Genomic DNA, 22,191 nt, shown 5'->3' with positions numbered 1-22,191 from the left:
GTTCTCCTCTGCGCGTTCGCACCACCTTCTGGCGCGTTCGCGCAGGGTTAATTCCCTACTCAGACAGCCCATACTAAAATGCTCATAACGTTTGATTCCGATGTCTGATCGATGCACGGTTTGTTGCATTGGAAACTAGACTTCCCGAACTTCATTTTAGGCTTTTGGTTCACTTCAAAACTCTTCATATACTAAAACATATTCTCTCTCCACGTTGGACCAAAATTGTCCCCCATCTTTTCTCCAAAGTTCCAACAAACTTAACTTTCTTAATCCGTTTGCCCTCCAATCCTTTCTTAGCTTATTATATGAACTTAAACCCTCAAAATCATAAGATGGGTGCATATAATCTCAAATATCCTAGAAGACACTCCTGTTTCCATAATTACACAGCTAACACCTAACGAGTCTCAACGTATAAAACTACGGGGTGTAACAGAATGCCACAAGGTCAAACATCTTGCCATAAGGGATAACAAAAGACGAAAAGCCATATTGGCAAAATATCCGACCAAAGGGGTCGTAGTAAAGCAATATGGCATATCTAGCCACGAGGGTCACGGCCGACCTAAAGGATGAAAGAAAGATGATTTAGCCGAAGGGGCCATATCTATCATCTGTATCACTTTTTCTTATGTTCCATGAGGGCCATTGTATATCTCCTTTTCTATTGCCGTGAGGGCCGTTGCATATTTCATTTTCTATTGCCGTAAATGCCATCACTTTTTTTTATTTGCCATTAGGCCATTGCATATCTCCTTTTCTGTTTCCGTGAAGGCCATTCATTTTTCTTATTTGCCGTAAGGGCCATTGCATATTTCCTTTTCTGTTGCCGTGACAGCCATTCACTTTTCTTATTTGGCCTGAGGGCCATTGCATATTTCTTTTTCTGTTGCCATGAGGGCCACCACTTTTTCTTATTTTCCATGAAGGCCATTGCATATCTCCTTTTCTGTTGCCGTGAGGGCCATTCACTTTTTTTATTTGCCGTGAGGGCCATTGTATATTTCATTTTTTGTTGCCGTGAGGGGCATTGATACGCTAAAATTACACCTATTAATGGTATAACGCGGACGTTATCAAATATAGTAACCCAACAAGGTTGGGGTCGAATCCCACAGAGAATATGGTGTGAAAAGGTTACCAAAGTCCTAGATGCTAAGTTCTAGGTCTAATGTCTTAATCCGATAATTTGTATAAAAGTTGGTTGTTTCTATGACTAATTGCTAAACTATTGCTTTGGTGGAAATTTATGGTAAAAGAAACTAAGGTTGTGTCCCCATTAGATAGAGTGTATGATCATGGGTATTGATCTTGATATACTTGTAATGGATCATTATATGAATGCACTTAATCTCTATGTGAATCTCTACTATTTCCCAATAAATAAAGATTATATCTTTCTATGATTTTTCCAAATATAAGAAAGTGATTATGAAGAACGATTAATCATGCCAAGTAAATTCCTCTTATTCCTAAGTGAATTTATTAAACAAAGGTTAAAGCTTTGAGTTCTTGTTAATTATTCTTACCAACCCTAATTATTTTTCCAAATAAATTTAGGGTTTATGGCTTTAATTAATGTTTGCAACCATTAATTATGAATGAAGAATGAAGAATAACTAAACCCTAATAATCCATTATGTGTATATCATTCACAAGACCCAATTACAAAACACCTATCATTTGGGTTCACAACCCTAGTAAGGGAATTTAGCTACTCATAACAAAGAACAAGAAATAAGGAATTTGAGAATTCATAATTGCTTACTTTGAAATGGAAAAGAATTGACAATACTTGATGTTTGAATCTTCAAAAACTAGAGAGGAGTTTTTGTTCTAAGTTAAGAGACAAAAATATCATGAATGCCCTAATAAAAACCCTACAAAGACTATTTATAAGGTTTGGAAAATACACAAGTTACAGATTTTTCACTTCAGTCCAGTCATGATGAAATACGGTCCGTAAATCACTTTACGAACCGTAAAACGATTCACGCCCAAGTTAACTTTTCAGTTGTTGTCTGAAATACGGACCGTAAAGTGGTTTACGGTCCGTAAACAGCATGATCGTCTTTCACCTTCGCCAACTCAGCCTTTCTTCTGCCAGTGCTTGAATGGTTAAACACGTGCTGGAAGACGAGTCGTAAACTGAAACACGGTCCGTAAACACAACTCGTATTTTGCCATCTTCCTCAGCTTGACTTTCTGCTTCTGGAATCCTTTAATACGACCCAGGAATACGGCCCGTATTGTGGAATACGGACCGTAAACCAAGTTTACGCCCTGATTTTGCATCTTTAACTGCTGTCATGCCAAATCTGATCCTTTTCCTGAAAAACACCAAAAAAACACGTAAAATCACAACGACTTGCTTAACAACAAGTAAAACTTATAGATGAAAAGTATCGATTGTGGTGTGAAAATCACGCCACATCAACACCCCCAACTTAAAGTATTTGCTTGTCCTCAAGCAAGCCATACCACGCAACGACTCAATCTAACACCTAGATTTCACAGAATAAAAATGTCTACATCGGTTTTGACTCGGAACTACCAGCATGCATGTTTTCCTTTAAACGACCACCCCAACTTTCTACTTTTAAAGCAATATGCACAACTCAAGAATATGACGACTAACAATGAAACTTCAATGAATGACATTACTTTATCGGGCATATTATTGTGCGCACAAACATTACTTTAGGCGGTCACTTTATTTTGCTCAATTTTCATCCTCACATAGACCAAGGAATGTCCCACCACACATATATACAACAAGAATGGGACGAAGACGAAGAAGAAGAGAAAAACACTCACACTCACAAAGAATTCATATTTACACATGCAAATACCATAGGCTTGCCCTTATTTTCTATGTTTTCATCCTAGGCTCGTTCGGTTGTGATTACATTAGGACTTGTTTTGGCTTGTAATGTAGGCTTAGGGACGGGTAGGGTACTTTTTGGATATTAGTGACTCACCCTCCTTGACACTACGACATCTCTTCACCATGATTCGCCTCTTTTCTTTCCAAACCCCCATATTTTTTTTTATTTTTTTTTATTTTATTTTTTTAACATCTACTCCACATTTTAATTCACCCCCAACTTAGGCATTTTGCCTCTTCTAACTAGTAGCATCAAGGAGGGAACGGGTGCGAAGATGAATTAATTGCAAAAAGGGTAAGGTTTCATAATTGGCTAGCCAAGAAAAAGGTCAAAAGGCTCAAAAAGGGAAACTAGGGGTATTTAAGCTTTTGGTAAGGCTTGTTTAGGCAAAGTGACTATTTCACAAAGAAGGCCTAAGATCATCTCACCCCCAAACTAACTTTCGGATTTCATACAAGACCAACCGGGCAAGTTCTAGATTATACATGCATAAACAAAGTCATACTAACGGCTCACACACACATTGGCATAAGGACAATTATTTTTACACATGTGACCTCCCAAGTAGTCATTTATCACACACAATACCCCAACAACGATCATGTCATAAAAAGAATCAATCATGTTACTCAATCCTATTCTAAGTATGCATTTTTCAAATTTTCGAGGGGGAGGTCCAGAATTTCCCACAAACCACCATACATGCCATTAGTTACCAAGTAGTACCAAATAAAACAAAATTACTCTAATCAATCTAAGTAACATCCTAAACATGCCAGTTTCAACACAAATAAAACCCCTCAGGAAAAGAATTCTGGCAAAGAAAAACCGATGGGGTTCCTAAACACATATTTACACTACCCTACTATCAATAAGTCCCACCCCCAACGAAAAAATCAAGCACTGCCTCAGTGCTTCAAATATAAGAACAAGGGAGCAAGAAAGTACCTGAATGCCGTGAATATCTCATGGCCGGCCCGCTACATCCGACGGCTGAGTTGATGACTCTCCAGGTTGGCGCTGCGGCTCAACCAATGACTGAAAGATTGCCTGCTGCAGATCCTTCTTTTCAATCTTTTTTAATCTCCTGGCCAACTCCTCCGGGTCCTCAGATGACTCACTGACCCTCTTTCCAGTACTACGAACAAAAGGTTCCGCCGCCTCCGTCTCCTCCTCAGAATCAAGCAAATCCAGCACCTTAAACGTACTAGGCAAAATAGCCTGTGGTGCTGGTGGGGCTACCATCCCGTGCATCTTGAGTGTTTCAAGCTCCTTTTTCAGCTTCTCCAACTCACTCCTCAAAGAACTAGACTCCCCACCGGGTGCGGTCTGCTCTCGAGTGATCAATCTCGCCTTAAAGCTGTCTAGTCGAGCCTGATATACGTCGTGCTTTTTCTCAAACTCTGCACGGATCTCTGTGGTTGCCTCAGTGACCAGTTGCTGCACTATTTTCACCACTTTCGGCCGGAACTGTTTCAATATTTTGTCTACTTGCCTTTCAGTCTGCACTGCTTTGACTGCAATCTGGCTATAGTTAGCAGGGCTGAAGTGAAGCAGTGCCAGTTCTAGATCAGCCGGCTCGGCTGTCGCCGCAGCAGTGGCAGACCCCGAAGGAGGACCTTGTGTGGCCGGATGTGGTGGAAGAGGTTGTGCCTCAGAAATACCCAATGTGGCTGCATCAGCCTGTGAAAAGACTGTCTCTGGAATCGCTGTCATGGGAGCCTCAGGCCTAGTAGTAGCAGCATCAAACTCAACCCCTACTGGATCAGTCCCATAAGCACGGTTCGGACTCAACTCCAGCTGAGTGTCGTCGTCCTCACCGGACAGATCTGCCTCCCGATCTCTCTTGCTTATCACCTAGTTTTTCCTCCAATCCCCTACATGCACAGCTGGGAGGGTATCGTCCCACTCTGGAAGCGGAAGTATCTAGGCCTGGCGACACAATGCTGTGATAAGACAAGGAAATACCATGTTCTGATTGGGCTTGTGTGCCCGCATATGCAGCAACTCAGCTATCATCTCCCCAATATTCATCGGGTACCTAGACATGAAAGACGCAATAGTGACTGCCTGACTAGTGGACAGAGTATTATCAAGGTCCACCAAAATTTAGCCTCGGTGGACAAACAGCTTTTAGTGATCTTGACCTTGCCATCATTAGTCCATTTTTGCTCATGTGGCTCAGATGTAATAAGCGCCGCAGTCCATTCCCTGACGGATTTCTTGTCCTTCCTGTCTCGTTTGTCTAAGAACAGGCTCAGGTCAGTAGGAGCCACAAAATCATCACCAAACAGGACCTTGTTGATGGCGGTGGAGGAAATATCGACGAGGGAGCTCCGGATCGTCACATTTTCCAGCATGGGAATCTGATGCCAAGAAAGATTCCGCTTCTTCATTGACATTAGGAAAGCCCCATATGAAGCATAGAACTCCCGAACAATATGTGGAGCATACTCTCCCGGCGTATGAGTGAATGCATCTAACTTGTACCTTTTGATGGTTTCATCCAGCTGTGGATGAGCTGAAATACCATCGAAAATCAGCCGCCGTTCTTCAAATATTTTCCGCAGCGGCTGTCCACTAGGCCCTGTCCCGGCCATCCATTGATCATATAACTCCTTCGACCCCTTTATTGAGAACCGCAGCTTCTCTTCATCTAATCGTTTTGTCCTGACGACCAGCTTGCGACTCTCAGGCGGCGTATCAGCAACTGAATCACTGTCCTCATTAAACCCTGCTGAGTCACTCTCTGGTGTAGTTTGGGTGGTAGCTCCCCTTCCTGATGCTTCCGCGTTCGAATTCCCCCCTCATACTGAGAGGCTTCCGATGTAGATTTAGGCGGGGTCATAGTTGGGGGCAGCGTAGATGTGATTGCCACTGTAGCTTGGGCGGGGGCCCCCCTGACTTTGGGTGGAGGTATAACCTCGGCGTACTCGGACCCCGAATGTTCCCCTTCCGAATCGGAAGATTCATTTATTAATCTGGAACCCGAGCACGCCTTCTTCCTGTTGCCCGTGCTGTGTGCCCCCTCTTTCGTTGATTTCCTTTTGTGACCCATTCCTGCAAAAGACACAGCGTATTAGTAACCATCGACCATCAGATCAAAAGTAAGACCATTAGACTGCTCCAAATATTTGTTCTGTCAGTTGGCGTAAGCATAACAGACGGACCGTAAACCAGTTTACGGTCCGTAAAGTGTAATCGTAAACTGGGCAGTTTTGTCGATAACATTCTGTTCCTTGTTAACCTTAAATACGGACCGTAATTTGTAATACGGTCCGTAAAGTGAGGTCGTGTTACGCACCACAGATAGACACTTTTTGATTTCAAACTTTCATTGCTCATCGTGGTTTCACATTGTGTTCGGGGCTTAGGTTACTCAGACTTCACCTATTTTCTACCAATTTTCATAATTCCCGCAGAGTCAAGCCATTAGTGGGCAGACCAAAACTACAAATTTTGAATTCGAAGTATGGAATGCCCTCCAACCTATTTGGGTGTAATTAACATTGACCCACAAGAATTGGAAAGGATTAAACATATTTATCCCCCACAAGATCATTAACCAAGGTATTAAATGCAAAATTTCACAAACCCAGTCTAAACAATCACTTACCACTAAGTTCAAACTCACAGATGTAGAAGAATAAGGAAAACCAATCATACCTTTTTTTTTTTTGATGAATAACTACGTGACTACTGTATGCACAGATTTTGAGAGAAAACACTTGAATTACCAACGAATTTAACCCTAGGGCAGGGGCAGAAAGGGATACGATTGTGTGGTAAGATAGGTCAGTTGGTGAGTGGGTTGGTGGTGAATTTATGGTGGTGAGGAGAATGGAAGGTGATGGGTTCAATGGTGGGAAATTGTGGGGATGGAAGAAAATGAAAAACGTGAAGATGGAGGGGAATCGTGGTGTAAGGAGAAATAATGGAGGGCATTTGAATAGGTGTGTCCGTTTTATTTAACTGCTGCGTTATTAATTTTTTTTTTTTGTTCTAAATACTGTCCGTAAATGTATTTACGTCCCGTCTTTAGAGGTATTATGGTGGACAGTACACTGTAGTGTCTGATGTTGGTTTACGATCATGTAGGACGGACCGTATTTCATAATACGGTCCGTAAATCTGATCGTAAACCAACATGTTCATTACCTTGCTCACTGTTTTGCAGCATTGTTAAAGACGACCTGGTTTACGAGCCGTATTATGAAATACGGTCCGCAAACTTCAGGCGTCTTTTGCACTGTTGCGGAACAGTGTTTGACAACTGGACTTACCTGCAATTCAGCACAATTTTTTTGTCATATCTTCCTGCACCAAAACAACCATTACCCTATATGTACGAATAACAATAACGAAAAAAAATAAACATTACACTTGGGTTGCCTCCCAAGAAGCGCTTGATTTAACGTCGCGGCACGACAGTGGTAACCAATCACTCCTTGTCTTGGTACACCAGCTCATTGTTTGTTCCCAGGTGTTTCAACCTGTAGCGATCAACAATCCTACCTTCCGAGACCATTCCGTGGTAGTGCTTCAATCTCTGCCCATTTACCTTAAATATCCGTGTACCATCTCCGAACTTCAATTCAACCGCGCCATGGGGTGAGGTATCTACCACCTCAAACGGACCAGACCACCTGGATTTGAGTTTACCCGGTAGCAACTTCAGTCGAGAGTTAAACAGTAATACAGAGTCACCCTTGTAGAACTCTCGCTTCAGAATTTTCTTGTCATGGTACTGCTTCATCCTTTCTTTATAAAGGGCTGCACTCTCATAAGCCTGGTAGCGAAATTCATCCATCTCATTCAATTGAAACAACCGCAGCTTGGTTGCTTCCTCCCAGTTCATGTTCAGCTTCTTTAGCGCCCACATAGCCTTGTGTTCGAGTTCAACCGACAAATGACAAGCTTTCCCGAATACAAGCTTGAAGGGTGAAGTCCCAATTGGAGTCTTGAAAGCAGTCTGGTATGCCCATAGAGCGTCATCGAGCTTTCGGGCCCAATCAGTTCTATTGGCATTCACTGTCTTTGCTAGAATACTTTTAATTTCCCTATTGGACACTTCAACCTGTCCACTTGTCTGAGGGTGATAAGGCGTTGCCACCCTATGCTTCACACCATATTTCTCCATCAGTCCCGCAAACGCTTTATTGCAAAAGTGGGATCCACCATCGCTGATTATCGCCCTCGGAGTACCAAAATGAGTAAATATGTTTTTCTTAAGGAACCCCATAACACTTTTGGCCTCATTATTGGGTAAAGCCACCGCCTCAACCCATTTGGACACATAATCCACAGCTACCAAGATGTATTTCATTCCACCAGAACTCACAAACGGTCCCATAAAGTCGATTCCCCAGCAATCGAACACTTCCACCTCCAAAACAAAATTCATAGGCATCTCTTGCCTTCTGCCTATATTCCCTTGCCTTTGACACTGATCACAGGACTGCACCAACAGATTAGCATCATGAAAAATAGTCGTCCAGTAATAACCGCACTAAAGTACCTTGGCTGCAGTCCGGTTTCCGCTATGATGACCCCCAACAGGAGAGTCATGGCATGCCTTTAGAATATCCATCACTTCACTTTCTGAGACACAACGCCGAATGATGTTATCAGCGCATGTGCGGAACAAATAAGGCTCGTCCCAATAATACTGCCGAGCATCCCGCAAGAATTTCTTCTTTTGGTAAGTTTTGATATCATCGGGAACTATACCTGTTACCAAATAGTTTGCAAAATCAGCATACCATGCTGCTACCTCCTTTGACGCTGCCAACACCCTCTCATCTGGAAACACATCATCTATATCAAGCTCATCAGACGGTCTCTCAGCTTCTTCAAGCCGAGAGAGATGGTCAGCCACCTGGTTTTCAGTGCCCTTTCGGTCTTTTACCTCAAAATCGAACTCTTGTAGCAGTAGCACCCATCTGATCAGTCGCGACTTTGCTTCCTTCTTTGCCATGAGGTATCTCAAGGCTGCATGATCAGTATAAACCACAACTTTGGACCCCAACAAGTAGGCCCGAAATTTTTCGAAAGCAAACACAATGGCAAGCAGCTTTTGCTCCGTCACTGTGTAATTCATCTGTGCAGCATTCAGCGTTCTGCTAGCATAATAGATCGGGTGCATAATTTTATTGTGCCTCTGCCCAAGCACAGCACCTATTGCTAAACCACTAGCATCACACATCAGTTCGAATGGTAGGGACCAGTCAGGAGAAATAATAATAGGGGCAGTAGTGAGACGCACTTTTAACTCTTCAAACGCCTTCTGGCACTTCTCATAAAACACAAATTTAGCCTCTTTTTCAAGAAGCTTGCACAAAGGATTTGCAACCTTAGAGAAATCTTTGATGAAGCGCCTGTAGAACCCAGCATGCCCCAAGAAACTGCGGACACCTTTTACTGAGATAGGTGGAGGAAGTTTGGAAATCACATCAATTTTTGCTTGATCGACCTCGATTCCCCTTTCAGAGATTTTGTGACTGAGGACGATTCCTTCCTTCACCATAAAATGACATTTCTCCCAGTTCAGCACCAGATTTGTCTCTTCGCACCTCTTTAGCACTTGACCCAGATGGCCAAGACAATCATCGAATGAGTCACCCACCACGGAAAAATCATCCATGAACACCTCCAAGAAATCCTCCACCATGTCGGAGAAGATTGACATCATGCACCTCTGAAAAGTAGCTGGTGTATTACACAAACCAAAAGGCATCCGGCTGAATGCAAATGTCCCATAAGGACAAGTGAACGTGGTTTTCTCCTGATCTTCCAGAGCAATGTTGATCTGATTGTAACCTGAATAACCATCGAGGAAACAATAATAAGAACGCCCTGCTAGTCTATCCAACATCTGATCAATGAAGGGCATAGGGAAATGGTCTTTGCTCGTGGCTGTGTTGGGCTTGCGATAATCCATGCAAACTCTCCAACCTGTGACAGTTGTGGTCGGGATCAACTCATTCTTAGCATTCGGTACAACAGTGATGCCGCCTTTCTTAGGAACACATTGGACCGGGCTCACCCATTTACTATTAGCAATAGGGAAAACCACGCCTGCATCTAGCCATTTGATTATCTCTTTCTTGACAACCTCTTGCATGTTCTCGTTTAGTCACCTCTGATGCTCTACACTTAGTTTGCTGCCTTCCTCCAACTGGATTTTGTGCTCACAGATCCCAGATGGGATACCTCGAATATCTGCTATGGTCCAACCAATAGCACGCCTATACTCTCTTAATACCTCCAAAAGTTGCACAATCTGCTCCTCAGTCAATGAAACTGATACAATCACTGGTAATGTGTTGTCGGGACCAAGGAATTCATATCTCAAGTGTGATGGGAGCTGCTTAAGCTCCAATCTAGGCGGCTCAACGATTGAAGGCTTTGCTGGAGGATTTGTTCTATTTTCCAGATCAAGACTCAGCTTCTTTGGTTGGTATGTGTATGAGCCCAACCCAACAAGTGAATTAACTGTTTCCTCATAGTCTTTCATATCTTCAGCATCGAAATTCATCAGAATCCCAGCCAATGCCTCACCCAAGTTTTCTTCTTCCATTTTGAACTCTACTGCATTAGTGACAACATCAATTGAATCAATTACCGAAATGCTCTCATAGGCACTTGGTAACTTCATCCCTTTGCTAGCTTGAAAAATCACTTCTTCATTGTTGATTCGGAACTTGATTTCATTTTTCTCCGAATCCATAAGAGCCCTCCCTGTTGCAAGGAAAGGTATCCCCAGAATGATAGGAATGTCCCGATCAACAGCACAATCAAGGATCACAAAATCAGTGGGCAACATAAAATCACCAACCCGCACAATTACATCATCTACCACCCCAATTGGTCTTTTGATAGACCTATCAGCCATCTGCAATCTCATTGTAGTCGGCCTTGGCATCCCCAAACTTGATTTTTTTATATAGCAAGGGGCATCAAAATTGTACTCGCCCCATTATCACACAAGGCGCGAGCAAAATCATGGTGCCCAATAGAAGAAGGAATGGTGAACGCTCCAGGATCTCCCTTTTTCTGAACAAGTGTGGTTGAGATGATGGAACTCACAGTGTGAGTCAAACTCACGGTATCATGTTGAACCGTCTTCTTCTTGGTTAGAAAATCCTTCAAATATTTTGCAAAACCGGGCATCTCCTTGACGGCTTCCAAGAAGGGAAAATTTAGAGATAATTGCTTCAGCTGATCGTAATATTTTTCAAATTTAGCATCTTCCTTCTTTTTTACCATCCTCTGAGGAAACGGGGGTTTAGATTTGAAAAGTTGTGTCAAAGGGCGGAGGGCCCCTTTTACAGCCTGCTTACTTGTGTTATCAGCTTCCGTTACTATCTCTGGAATTTCAGGAACCTTCTTGTCAGCAGGAATCTCATCAGCAGTAATGGGTGCTTCAGACTGCACCTCATTTTCTTCATTTATCGGCTCAAGATCAATCATTCTCTCCGCAGCCCCTTGTATTGTTTTACCACTCCTAGTAGTGATGGCAAACGCACGGTCTATACCGCCTCCCCCATTTCTGGGATTTGGAACAGTGTCACTCGGATGTCCTCCCTTTTTAGGAGGGTGCTGCTCTCTAAAAATGTCCCTCATCTGCGACTCAAGCTTCTGAATGGCTGTTGTATGGGTCCCCACTGTTTCTGTCAGCCCAGATAATGTTCTGTCAGACTTAGATTGGTTTGCCAGAATCTGCTCAAGCATTGCTTCAACCTTCGAACTACCTTGCTCTGATGACTCACTTTTAGGTGGTATATAAGGATTTGTACTCTTGTTCCCAAAATTGTTGCTGTTGTTATAACTCCTGTGATTTCCACCACCAAAATTGTTGTTGTAGTTACCAGAATTATTGTAAGCACCTTGGCCTTGGCCTTGCTGCGGTCTCCATTGATTTTGACTCTGATAGCCACCTTGGTAATTCTGTCTCTGATGACCCCCTTGAGGGTTGTTGACATAGTTGGCATCTTCAACCTGCCTAGATGGCCCCTCAAGGAACGGACCATCTTGAGCATGGTACATCCCTTGCGGCAAGACTGTATTATCTTCACAAACATTTACCTTTTTGATTTGAGTTTCATCAAATTTCTTTGTCAGCAAGGCAATATTTGTAGCAAGTGCTGCCAATGTTTGCTGGGTGTCTTGATTCTCCCTCACCATATTTTGGATCATAGCACTACCATATGGTACCACATCAGCATTGTTTGAGTGCCAAGCCTGATTATGAGTTGTCAGCCTGTTAAGTATGGTGGTCACTTGTTGAAAGGTCTTGTTCATAAAACAACCATCAACTGCATTATTAGCCACTGATTGTGACACTGGGTCTAATCCTCGATAGAACTTCTCCATCAATATATGATCCAGAAAACCATGATTCGGGCTATCCTGCAAATACTCCTTGAATCTCTCCCATGCTTCATATAGTTGTTCCCCCGGTCGCTGCTTAAATTCATATATCTTATCACGAATTTCAGCTCTTTTGCTAGGGAGATACCACTTTGTGAGAAAACCAGTTGTCATTTCTGCCCATGAAGTAATGGAATTTCGGGGCAGCTTCTCAAACCATGTTCTTGCTTCTCCAGCTAGGGAATATTTGAATAACCTCAACCGAATAGCATCTTGTGAAACATTGTTCTGGATGTGATTAGCACACACATCCACAAAATTCTTCAAATGACGGTGGGGGTCATTCTCGGTAGAGTTTCGAAAGTATCCCTCAAGCTTCAACAACTGGTATAGAGTGGATTCAATTTTCACAGTAGTGGCTCCAAATCGAGGCTGAATAATAGGAGATGCATAGTCTTCCTCCGGAACAAATTCAGCGAAAATATTTTCATCAACTGGTTCATTCGCCTGATTGTTCACCACATTTCCTTGGTTGTCAGCTCGTTGATTTTGCTGATGTCGATTCATGATCACCTTATTAACGCAAGTAGCAGACAAGGTGTGATGAATTAAGCAAAAGACTTCAATCAAAGCAAACACTATTTAGTAATTTCAAAACCGCATTCCCCGGCAACGGCGCCAAAATTTGATACGCTCAAATTACACCTATTAATGGTATAACGCGGACGTTGTCAAATATAGTAACCCAACAAGGTTGGGGTCGAATCCCACAGAGAATATGGTGTGAAAAGGTTACCAAAGTCGTAGATGCTAAGTTCTAGGTCTAATGTCTTAATCCGATAATTTGCATAAAAGTTGGTTGTTTCTATGACTAATTGCTAAACTATTGCTTTGGTGGAAATTTATGGTAAAAGAAACTAAGGTTGTGTCCCCATTAGATAGAGTGTATGATCATGGGTATTGATCTTGATATACTTGTAATGGATCATTATATGAATGCACTTAATCTCTATGTGAATCTCTACTATTTCCCAATAAATAAAGATTATATCTTTCTATGATTTTTCCAAATATAAGAAAGTGATTATGAAGAACGATTAATCATGCCAAGTAAATTCCTCTTATTCCTAAGTGAATTTATTAAACAAAGGTTAAAGCTTTGAGTTCTTGTTAATTATTCTTACCAACCCTAATTATTTTTCCAAATAAATTTAGGGTTTATGGCTTTAATTAATGTTTGCAACCATTAATTATGAATGAAGAATGACGAATAACTAAACCCTAATAATCCATTATGTGTATATCATTCACAAGACCCAATTACAAAACACCTATCATTTGGGTTCACAACCCTAGTAAGGGAATTTAGCTACTCATAACAAAGAACAAGAAATAAGGAATTTGAGAATTCATAATTGCTTACTTTGAAATGGAAAAGAATTGACAATACTTGATGTTTGAATCTTCAAAAACTAGAGAGGAGTTTTTGTTCTAAGTTAAGAGACAAAAATATCATGAATGCCCTAATAAAAATCCTACAAAGACTATTTATAAGGTTTGGAAAATACACAAGTTACAGATTTTTCACTTCAGTCCCGTCATGATGAAATACGGTCCGTAAATCACTTTACGGACCGTAAAACGATTCACGCCCAAGTTAACTTTTCAGTTGTTGTCTGAAATACGGACCGTAAAGTGGTTTACGGTCCGTAAACAGCATGATCGTCTTTCACCTACGCCAACTCAGCCTTTCTTCTGCCAGTGCTTGAATGGTTAAACACGTGCTGGAAGACGGGCCGTAAACTGAAACACGGTCCGTAAACACAGCTCGTATTTTGCCATCTTCCTCAGCTTGACTTTCTGCTTCTGGAATCCTTTAATACGACCCTGGAATATGGCCCGTATTGTGGAATACGGACCGTAAACCAAGTTTACGCCCTGATTTTGCATCTTTAACTGCTGTCATGCCAAATCTGATCCTTTTCCTGAAAAACACCAAAAAATCACGTAAAATCACAACGACTTGCTTAACAACAAGTAAAACTTATAGATGAAAAGTATCGATTGTGGTGTGAAAATCACGCCACATCAGGCATCTACTTTTCTTATTTTCTGTGAGGACCATTGCATATTTCCTTTTCTGTTTCCATGAAGGCCATCACTTTTTCTTATTTTCCATGAAGGACATTGCGTATCTCATTTTCTGTTGACCTGAGGGCCATTCATATTTTCTCATTTTCCATGAGGGCCATTGCATATTTCCTTTCTGTTGCCGTGAGGGTCATTCATATTTTCTTATTTGCCGTGAGGGCCATTTCATATTTCCTTTTATGCTTCCGTGAGGCCATCACTTTTTCTTATTTGCCATGAGGGCTACTGCATATTTTCTCATTTGCCATGAGGGCCATTGCATATTTCCTTTCTGTTTTCGTGAGGGCCATTCATATTTTCTCATTTGTCATGAGGCCCATTGCATATTTCCTTTCTTGCTGCTGTGAGGGCCATTCATACAAATACTGTCGTGAGGGTCATTCATACAAACATTACCGTGAGGGCCATTCATACAAACATGTTGCGGGTGCCATTTCATACAAACTGCCGAAAGGGCCATTTATAAAAGCTACCAGATACAGTCAAGAGGTAAAGCAATGCAAATCCAGTCAGGTGACCGCAATATTCGCTCCAAGAGATAAAGCGATATAAAACCGGTTGGATGACCGCAGTAATCGCTCCAACGATCAAGACAATGTAAATCCGATCGGATGGCCGCAGTATTCGTCATCAAAACCAACCAAAATTACTCAGCAAGTGGAAGCAGATTTACAGCCTCCAGACAGAGAAGGCTGATCAAATCAAATCCAGATATATACAAAGCAAACGTGAAACTTTTTCTTACGCAGCCGGTTGAGAGAGGGCGCCCATGAAAGTCAAGCTCTCTGGCTAGGACTTCGAAGATCGCTCCCCCCACCCCCCAACTCAGCCACGCAACAATGCTTATTTGCTTATATGTTATGTTTGTTTTTCTTTTATTATTCTGCAATCGGTCGGATGCACACCGGCACACACACCAAGGAGTTCCTGCATAAGAGATATCCTTTTCCTCCGATCGAGTCAAACTACAAGTGACTTGATTTCCAAGAATAGGGATATGTAGGCGGACTCAATACCAGAGAGTCAGTCACACTCCGACCAGTCACACCGGAATTTCCAGTTTAACAATCGAGAAATCTGAGATTCTGTAGATTTGCATTTAGAAGTCTAAATTGAGTCGAACTACAAGTGTCTTGATTTCTCATGAAATCTGAGGTATGTAGGAAATCCATAAACCAGGGTCCGGCCACGTATTTGAAAATTGCGTAAAGATGAAAGGTGGAGGGAGTTAGGTCAGTCAAAAATCAGGATTAGTTAATTTCGTTGCTCAGGGTGCCATCCCCGAACACCGAAGGGAAAGTTGTTGACACCTATTTTTGATCTCCCATAATTTATTTTAATTGCCCAGAGTCCTTGGATGTCAAACAAAGTGAAATATGTATTTTTTCGCAAATCGAAATGATTTTATAGAATTATCTAGGTAATATTTCTCCATTTCATTTGGAAAAATAATGTCCATACTACTATAAAGCATTTAGAAATTAATTTACATATTTTGCAACAATTAAGAGGCATTTGATAAATTTAACCAAGGGAAGGATTTAAAACAATTATTCATTTAATTGTTAGAATTACTAGAAATCAATTAGCAAGTAGTTTACTCTATTTAATTCAAGGAATCAGATTAATTAAATGAATTAATCATTTTACCCCTCAATTCCTAATTTTTGCATATCTAATTGTGATTAATTCCATGAAACTGTTTATTATGTAATTAATAGTGGCTACAATTGAAATGATCAATTATTGTTTAATTCTGGCCTTAAGTTGAAACGATCAAATATGTGGTTTAAGTTGTTTACTGGTCATTATTGCAAAACTATCCCCCAGTTGTTTGATTAAGACAATTCTAGTTCTAACTGAAATGGTCGAATTCCGTGGTTTAAGTCAACTGAGGCCATTATTGCAAAATTAGTCTTTAATTGGGTGATTAAATTAAGTGTGGCCATAATTGCACTAACCAATTTCAAGGCTTAAGTCAATTTTGTAAAATGAGCTTTTGCTTGGCCAATTAGTTATACTATGATCATAATTGAAACGTTCAATTGATGGACATTACTTCAATTTTGACCGCTTGTTAAATGTTGCATGTGTGCCCTCCCCGTATACATGTATGTGTATACATATGCACAGATATACACATGTGTATACATATACACACATGTATATCGTGTATACACGGACCCTGCCCCCCTTCCCTTTAATTTTAATTGGTCAGGCCCAGTCCGTTAAGGGCAAGACCCGGCCCAATGCAATGTTAAGAGGGGTAAAAGCCCCTTACCCCTTTCATTTTTTTTTACCTCTTCAAAAAAACAAACACACCCTTAAGCTTAACCTCTCCCCTTTCCCTAACCCTAGCACCGTCATAACCTAACCTCCTTTCTCTCTCCTCGTCATCAATCTGAAAATGAAAAAATCGCAGAAGAAACAAGCTTTTGCAGTTCTTGCGAGGCCAAGAAAGGCAAAGCAATTAATGCTCCGCCATTTTTCACCAAACGCAACCCCAAACATGGCATAATTCTCCCCCTCCCTCTATTTCTCTTACTTTTTTTTATATGTATCAATGGTCAAAAGCTCTAAAATTTCTTAATGGTTTTTTTTGCACTTGTTTGAATCTATGAAATTTGATTGTTTCATGAAGAAATAAGAGGATTGACTCGTGTTGAGTCAAATCCGACCCTTTATATGCCTTTTTGTATAAATCTTGGCCTTTGATTGATGAAACAAAGGTTTAATCTCAGGAATTTTCCAAGTCCCACATTGAAGTAGGACTAGGTTTTCTCAATTTTGGGGTCTACCCCTAATTTGCATTTTAGAAAAAACGGAATGTCACTACATATTCATAAAAAAAACTCAAAATACCTAAGTTTTTGGCACCTTGCTTTAAAAAAATTAATTGTTTGAGTTAAGTTAAAGTTTTAAGTAATTTTTCTGTGTTCTTATGTGGGTTTTGTCGTTGGATGTTGGGGCTGATAAAGTGAAGGACATTCCAAGTTCGATCTCCTCCAAGGTTGCGCATAACAAAGGTACTCTTCTTGTCCCTTTCAATTTCTGTAGCTTTTGTAGTAGTTAGATGTTAATTTTGTCCATATCTTAGATTGATTATGTGTTTGATGTGTTTATTATCTTGTCTTCGATAAATATGTGATGTGTTGTATGCTAGTGTGTATTTATGTTAATACTGTCAGTCTTAGGTTAAGTGTATAATATGGTCATAATTAGTTTATGGTTTTGCTGAGTAGCCTACTGTTTTAAACCTGATTATGTGCTTAGATTAGTTTAATTATGTGACCAGCATGTGTGTTAGTTGAGCTTTAGTTTGAATATGTGTCCAAATGCATGTTAGCTTAGCATTATATGCCATGCCTAGTCTTGTTAGCCTTAAAAGCCCGCTATGTTGCCTAAACATGATTGATGTGCAGTATATATTAGTCATTCAGGTAGGATTTACAGTTCTGATACTCAAATGTAATAAGGTTAGCTACATGTTTGATTGATGTAATGATGTATGTGCTACATTTTAGGATTATATGCCATGCCTAGTCTTGTTAGCTACATTTTAGGACTTATATGTTGTTTGAGTCCAGAAAATGTGAGGAAGAACATGTTGTTCCTGTGAAATTATCTATTTGAAATTGGTATAACTATGTGAGTAAGTAGTTGGATAGGTAATATGTCAATTTTGGTAACCTGTGCTAGTTAAAACTACTATCAAAATGCCTATATACTTAAATAATATGTTTGTTGATTTACCTGATATATATATGATCTAGATTCACTGCCTGGAACATGACAACATGGAACGATATTTAAGTATGTTTGAAAAATGGTCTCTGTTTGGTTCAGTTGGAACCTCAAAGTGAATTTTGTTTTAAAAGGGGTCCATGTACTGCTTATATGTCACTATTGTTAGACCTTAAAGTTAGATTGCATATGAGTTCATTTGGGGCTTGCCTGAATTATAGCTGCATTTTTTAAGACTAAAATGACATGCTTAATAGTGACCAAGACCTTTTGCATGCCCCTTGGATAACTCTGTTTCAAATTATGAGGTTTAGGCTACTTGGTTTATTGATTGATTCAATACTATAATATCAGAACATGTTTAAGTATTTTGAACTCAGTTTCAGTACCTTTAAATCTGTATTGATCATCTGTGAAGCTCATGATGAACACTTAAGGTCCTTTGTTGGTAAAATATGCTAAATGCATGATATATGATCTCCTTTGAACCTGTTTAATCCCTTATTTGAAAGCGTCTCATGAATTAGCTAAGGATATGTTCTATGTGACATATGTTAGTATTTTCCATAGCTATGACATTCTTTTATCTTACTTGGTTCTTCAGAGATCTTGAGGCTTGCTATTTCGCCTGTCTGTATCCATAGTTGTGACTTTGTGTGTTTGTTTCTCGCTGTACATGCTAAGTTGTAAAATATGGGCTTAAGTATGGTCTAGGGTCAGCATACTGGTTTGATATATTTAGATAGTTGAAGAGGTGTTACTTAGGGTGTGGAGAAACATGACTGTGACTTACCTAGGACTAAGTGAAGGGAGGAAAGCTTTGAGATCCTAGCTAACTCAGCTCAAATCCCCCCCCCCCAACCCACCCCTGAGTTGCTAGGGTTCCCTTCCATAGATCCGTATCCTATGGGACCCTCCTAATGTGTGAATGAATCAGTACATACATGTTTAAGTTTCCCCCTTTTTTCTTCCTGGTTTAAAAGAAAAAACTATTACCTATTGTTGTACCTCAAGCTGCCTTGTCTCTGTTTGACATTTGGAATTGTGTATCATATATACTAGTCTTTCATACTGCTTGCGTAGATTTGATTTTGTTTGACCATGTCTACATGAATTCTTTGAATGCCAATATCTTAGAATGTTTGTTATCGATTGTTCTTCTCTGTATAACTGATTTTCTGTGGTATATAAGGAGTGTTGGGAAGAAACAAGCAATAACCAAATTGCACAACGAGGTAACAGCGGAAGAAATACCCAAGTCGAAACTTCCCACACTATTTGAACTAAGAGAAGACAATAAACACTAGCACAAATGGAAATCCGGGCAGCAGCTATACCAACAATAAAATAGCAAAGAAAACAAAAATAAATCGAATGCAAGAGACACCAAATTTACGTGGTAAAACCCCTTCAAGTGAAGAGGAAACATCCACAGGACCTCCGGCCCACAAAAACTCCACTAAAATAAACAAGAGTAACAACAATGTTCTCTAAATGGCCACAACAACAAAGCCAAGCACGGAGCAACAATACATAAAAGATAGCACCAAAACTAGTGAAGAAAGGAGAGAAATCAACCCCCCCCCCCCCCCAAAATAAAATGAGCTACTGTTCGTACTCGAAAACTAGAACTACAGATGACAAAATTTGATTGCCACCGTTGAAATCAAAGAACCAGATGTTGTGAACCCCTAGTTCAAATTTCAGCACGATCCAACGGTTAACAAATTAGGAAACGCAATTTAAAGCGGACTGCTGTAGCAGAAACTTTCTTGACAAAAATCTATTTTCTCTCTCACGTTTTTTCTCTCTATATGGTTGCTATGACTTCACTCTTGTGTTCTGAAAAAAAAGTCCTATTGATCCTATATATAGAGGAACTTTTGGGTAAAAAGTGTCCTGGTCCAAATTAGATTGAGTTTTATTAATCCAATTCCACATAGGAAGGGAAAACACAAAAACCTAAAAATTCTCCCCCTCCCGACTATGTGGAGGAAACTGCCATCCCGGCGATCAAGCAACAACACTCTAAATCTAGACTTGCAGCCAACCCCAGAACAACCTAAATGGATGACATGTTCACCACTAGAGAAAAGATTTTATCAAAATTAACTCCCTTTTTCTGATTAATGCCCTTGACAACCAATCTAGCCTTGTACCGTGGAACTGGATTACCATCTTCACGTTTCACCCTAAAAACCCACCTGTTTTTCAAAGCTTTTCTTATCTAGGTAGCTTAACCAGACCAAATGTATTATTATCATGCAATGATTTAATCTCATCTTGCATAGCATCAAACCACCTTTCTTTTTCTTCACTATCCATGGCCTCATCAAAACTTTCAAGTTCTCCCCCATCAGTCAAGAGTACAAACTCATTGGGAGAATAACGAGATGAAAGTACTTTCTCTCTAATAGATCTTCTGAGAGAACTCTTTGGAGCATCGATATCAGCTGGTTGCTGGCCAACCACATCATTTTCCACTGGAGCATCAACAACATCATGCTAGTCATTCTGAACAAGATCACTATCTTCATTATCAACTTGATCTTCATTATTTTGAAGATGTTCTTCAGGTGCAATAGTCACAGGAACTGGATCAACATCAACTAAGCTCTCATTGCTCTGAGAATCAACCTTCTCAACTTTGTCAAAATCTTCAATTGTCTGGTCTTGAAAGAACACAACGTCACAGCTTCTAACAAGTTTCTTCTTAACTGGATCATAGAAACGATAGCCAAATTCGTCATGACCATAACCAATGAAGATACATTGCCTCGTTTTAACTTCTAGCTTTGACCTCTCATCCTTAGGAACATGCACAAAAGCCTTACACCCGAATACTCTCAGATGAGCATAAGAGACATCCTTACCAAACCAGACTCGGTCAGGGATATCACCATCCACAGCAAGAGTAGGAGATAAATTGATAACATAAGCAACAGTATTAAGGGCTTCTGCCCGAAATGAATCTTGCAGCTTAGCAACTGAAAGCAAACATCTAACCCTCTCAACTAGAGTTCTGTTCATCCTCTCTACTAAACCATTTAACTGAGGACTCTTTGGAGGAGTTTTCTGATGCCGAATACCCTGCTGTCTACAATAATTATCAAAGGGACCAATGCATTCACCACCATTGTCTGAGCGGATTCATTTTAGTTTCTTGCCTGTCTGTCTCTCAACCAAGGCTTGAAAAGTCTTGAACACATTAAGTACTTGATCATTGGACTTCAAAGGAAATGCCCAGAGTTTGCGAGAATGATCATCAATAAAAGTCACAAAGTAAAGTAAACCACCACGAGAGCTTACTTTAAAAGGACCACATAAATCAGAGTGTACCAACTCCAGCAAATCAGCTTTCTTAAAGGCGAAGGACTCTGAAAGGAAACTCTTTTCTATTTCCCGGCTAAGCAGTGAACACATCTCTTTAACTTTGCTTGTTTCACTCCAGAAAGCAAATTCTTCTCATCCAAGTTATCAGTCCCCTTCTCGCTCATATGACTCAGCCTTTCATGCCATAACTCTAATGAAGTATCATTCTCCACCAAATTTATTGAGTCACCACAAATGGAGCCCTGAAATAAGTACAAGTCAGATATCTTGTTACCTCGAGCCACAATCATTTAACCTCTAAGAATGTCATGACCCAAGCCGATGAGTCATGACGAGTGCCTGACCTCTAATGACCAGACACCCATATACCTGCTTCACTATTACATAACAACAGGGTGGCACAAATCTGACTCATATCCAACTGTATATATATGCAAAATACCAAAATAATAGTGCAAGCCGACTAGGCTGCTATATAGATACTATACACAAAAACATGAGAGCCGACAAGGCTACATCATGTACCAACTACATACCACTGTCTATAGACCTCTACTGGAACAGAAAGTTGTAGAAAGGACGGGACAGGGCCCTGCCATACCCACATATATGTATATATATATATATATATATATATATATATATATATATATATATATATATATCTCAAAATAGCATACCAAAATGGACCGCAGCTCCG

General features: G+C 40.4%; 1 non-coding gene across 1 annotated transcript; it reads left to right on the top strand.

Moving 5' to 3' along the window:
- The first annotated feature begins 12,282 nt into the window (after positions 1 to 12,282).
- Positions 12,283 to 12,388, top strand: LOC132612390 (small nucleolar RNA R71). Its single transcript, XR_009571757.1, has one exon. It is a non-coding gene; the product is annotated as a small nucleolar RNA R71 (small nucleolar RNA).
- The last annotated feature ends 9,803 nt before the right edge of the window (positions 12,389 to 22,191 follow it).

This window comes from Lycium barbarum, chromosome 9 (genome assembly GCF_019175385.1).
Source record: "Lycium barbarum isolate Lr01 chromosome 9, ASM1917538v2, whole genome shotgun sequence".
Taxonomy (NCBI): domain Eukaryota; kingdom Viridiplantae; phylum Streptophyta; class Magnoliopsida; order Solanales; family Solanaceae; genus Lycium; species Lycium barbarum.
Note: the sequence above shows the minus strand (reverse complement) of the source record. Positions and strands in the feature narration are given on the sequence as shown.